The 3966-nt window shown below is 41.3% G+C and overlaps 1 pseudogene; it reads right to left on the bottom strand.

Annotated features, from left to right (window-relative positions):
- LOC101576252 overlaps positions 1 to 500 on the bottom strand; it is a 4146-nt pseudogene extending 3646 nt beyond the window's left edge.
- Positions 501 to 3966: the final 3466 nt, after the last annotated feature.

Here is a 3966-nt window from a genome sequence, read left to right as displayed (position 1 = left end):
AATAAATGTATGTTGAAAGCTTTGCCATCTATGTGCAGGAGGACAAAGGGCTCTCTGCAGTCATCACTGGTATTGGATCGCAGAGATAAAAGGGTAGCTGATATTAGTCCCTCAGGGAGTCCCGCCATCCTGGACCCCTTCAGGTTTAACCCAGAGGCCATGGAGCCCACGCAGGTTCCAGGTGCTACTTCTGATCTCTGTGCCCCCAGGAGATCTGCCTTCCACCCTCATAAGCAGACTTTTGGTCACCTACTGTGTGACCCTGAAATGGTTTCCAGAAGGTCCCAGAGCAGTTTTCCCCTCATTGTCAAGGTGAGAGACAGCAGGGGCCCAGCTCCATGGAAGACTCCTAACACTCCCTATTTCACTAGCCAATCATTCTGCAGGCTGCTGTTTCTCTTATAGACTGTCAAAGGAAAACTCAATGAAAGTCAATGGGGAAGTGAAGTTGCTGTTTACTTACCTAAAAGTAAAAAGTGATTCATACATCAAAAAGAATTCCGCCGATCACAGAGTCACTCAAATGTCCCAAAGCACGACCCACAAATATATGAGAAAGACTGCTTATTTTGGTTCACATTTGGTTCACATTTCTTGCCAAATCTTGAAATGTGGGTCTCAGGATAGCAATAGTCATTCCCTGAAATTTAAAAAGAGCTTTTATTGACAAGCAAAGTAATATGCATCTAACTTATGTCCACTACAAAATGTGGGGAGTAGGTCAAATGCCATGCAATGGGTTACAATAAATTACTTTAAGGCTGCAAGTAAGGAAAATTATACAATGACATACAAGCATTGTTTAAGCCACAGGCCCATACTGCTTTTCTTTCAAAACTCTCAATTTTAAAAAAACTTATTTAATTCTCATGGTACTGGGTTGCATGTTATTTCCTATTTGAGTAATATCACAAAATACCATTCTATATTAAAAGGTAACAAGAAGCTTGGGATGAAATTTAGTGGCAAAACAATTGCCTAGCATGCCTGAAACAACTCAGTATGATCCCTGATATAGAAAAAACAATAAGTAAATCTATATGCTTTCATGCCTGCTAGCTACATGCACTGTCAATAAGATACATAGCTAAGGTTCTAGTAACCTTGGGAGGTTTCAAACCTGTGATTCCCCTGCTTCAGCCTCTGGAGAAGCTGGGATTACAGGAGTGCACCACCATACTTGACCAGGTTCTTGTATTCTGATATGTACCACTTGTGATACCATGAAAATCTAGAAGTAAAAAATTTAATTGTCAAAATATTCTCATTTTTGCTTCTTTTAAAACCAACATTTTTGGTGCATTTGGAGTCTTTCCTCTGAACTACAAATACACAATATACAGAAATAAACAATTTAAACATTTTTAAGACTACATTTTTCTTCAAAAAAATCTTACCCATCAATACAGTTTGTAAGGCTTCCTTAGAAAGTTCCATATGCAATGTACAGAATAACTTTTAAAATAAGTTTTTACTTAACAACGTATGGTGATAAATTGAACTTGGTCTAATCTATCTGTACCAAAAAGTATCTTAACTTCATATGTCAAAATGCAACCTAACTCTAGTATCTTCCTACAACAAATGACTAAGTTTTGCCAAACATATCAGCAAATCCTTCAAACAATCAGAGACTATACAATTCAGAGATTGGTCTAAGTAAGGTAAGCACTAAGCTGCAACTAATCAGGCTATTTCTCTATGTAGCTTCTTTTCCTCTATTTCTGTTCACATGCTAGGTGGATTCTTTAAACCTTCACTGGTTTATGTTTTGTAACTTGTTCAGAGAAACCAGTGTCTTTATCACTGGAGATTGCTACAAGAATGCCCCATAACACATCGTAGGTAACCATGGCTACTATTACCATATTACCCTTTCTGTATGAAAAAACATGTATAAAACCAGAAAATAGGCATCACTATGGTTTGTGTCCAGATGGCCCCCCAAAGCCTCCTACAGCCTGGGATGGGGCTTTTTAGAGGTGGCCGAATCTAGAGTGTGTGATGCTGGGATTAAGGGTGTGTGATTGGTCACTCCACTGATTGGCTTAGCACAGTTCTGGCTAGGATTAGGGCTGTGAGGACTACACCTGCCTAGCATGGGTAGCGTGCATACAGTGTAAGAGACAGAAAGAGGCCTGTCTGCTCCGTTGTTGCTATCTTGTGGGCACCATGAACTGTTCTCCTCTGTGCCGCCCTTCTGCCAAGACCCCTGCCTTGGAACCAGGCAACGATGGACTGAAACCAACTATACACTGTCAGACAAACAAACCTTTCCCCCTTTAACTGTAGATGTTGGGTATTTTGTTTCAGCAGAAAATTAAGACAGGCATGGAAGGAGCTAAGTGGATATTATCCATCTGTAAGTGTCCAAATAATCCAGCAGGTACTAGAAGTGATATTTTTTCCAGCTGTTTATGGTATTACCACATTGAATTGTAAACATCTCTACTAAATTGGAGTGCTGGCCAACACTTTATAGGAAACTGTGAAGGATTACCTCACATGGCATAGGAATCAAGGAGTCTGTGTTTTGCCAAGATAACTTCCTATGCTTAATCTTATCTTTTTTAGGTTTGTGATCCCTAAGAAAACTGAAACCTGTTGAAAGAGCTAAGGTTGGGCTGGGGAGATAGCTCAGCAGCATCAGCACCTGTCTGGAAAACACAAGGTCCCACGTACCACACGCTGTGCTGGCCCCAAAAGTGGGCACGGTGGTGCGTGCTTATGATCCCAGAGCTGGGGAGGCTGAGATAGGCAGATCACTATGAGTCTGAACTGCATAGTGAGACCACGTATCGGAAAAAGGAGCTAAGGCTATTCAAGAATTGTGTGATTGTTATCTGCCTTACAAGTATTAGTATCACACAGACATACAGACACACACGTATACTGAACTGTGATCTTATTTTTTTAATTAATTAATTAATTTGTGTGTGTGTGTGTGTGTGTGTGTGTGTGTGGCCAGCTCAGAGCACCAGGGGGCAGGGCTGGCTGGCTTGTGGTGCTGGAGGATTGAACAGTGGTCCCTGTGCTTTGCTAGTGCTTTAGACCACTGAGCCATCTCACCAGCCCCCTGTGACCTTATTTTGATGGAGTGTTTTAAGTCCTTGATGCCTTGGGTAGCCTCTCAAAACCAAATTCTACATTAAATCTTTTCATGACCTTGAATTAATTTTGGGATTTCCTGGACAAAAGAAATCTCTCTTTACAGAGAGAGAGAGAGAGAGAGAGAGAGAGAGAGAGAGAGAGAGAGAGACAGACAGAGACAGAGACAGAGAGACAGACAGACAGAGAGAGACACACACAGAGAGGGTGGGTATTAAACAAACAGGGTTTATATGATGTACTAAATTGGGACTTTGTCAAATAATAAGTGCCAAAGTTTCTTTCAGTAGTATTTGTATGAATGTGTTATTACTATGTGCTTAAAATGGTACATAAGCCAAAGAAATCTAATGTTTCTTGTGTAACACCATCAGTCAGAATGCTAGGTTACTAACTTAAAATGTTTGCCTCAAAATCTGGGCATGGTGGTGCTCACCTATATAATCCTGGCACTTGGGAGGGAGATGCAAAAGGATTTCTGCCAGTTCAAGGTCATCCTGGGCTACAAAGTGAGGTCAAAGCCATCCTGAACTACATAGTGAAGGCCAGCTTCAAAAAGACAAAAACAAAAGCAAAAACAAAAACAAAAAAATGCCTCAGAGATAATCTTGGGCAGGTGAGAGAACTTGGCAGTCTAAGAGCTGCCTGGAAAGTGCAAAGACTCTGGTTCGATCCCTGGTACCTCACGCCCTACGGACCCCTGAAACTTTGCATGGTGGCACATACTCGTAATCCCAGTGCTGGGAAGGCTGAGACAAGAGGATTGCTACAAGTACGAGCTGCGTCGCAAGATCCTGTACAAATAAGTAAATACATTTTTTTTATTTGTGCGTGTGTGTGTGTGTGTGTGTGTGTGTG

Source organism: Octodon degus, unplaced genomic scaffold (genome assembly GCF_000260255.1).
Source record: "Octodon degus isolate 3935 unplaced genomic scaffold, OctDeg1.0 scaffold00090, whole genome shotgun sequence".
Taxonomy (NCBI): Eukaryota; Metazoa; Chordata; class Mammalia; order Rodentia; family Octodontidae; genus Octodon; species Octodon degus.
The sequence above is the reverse complement of the archived record's forward strand: the minus strand, read 5'-3'. Positions and strand labels throughout refer to the sequence as shown.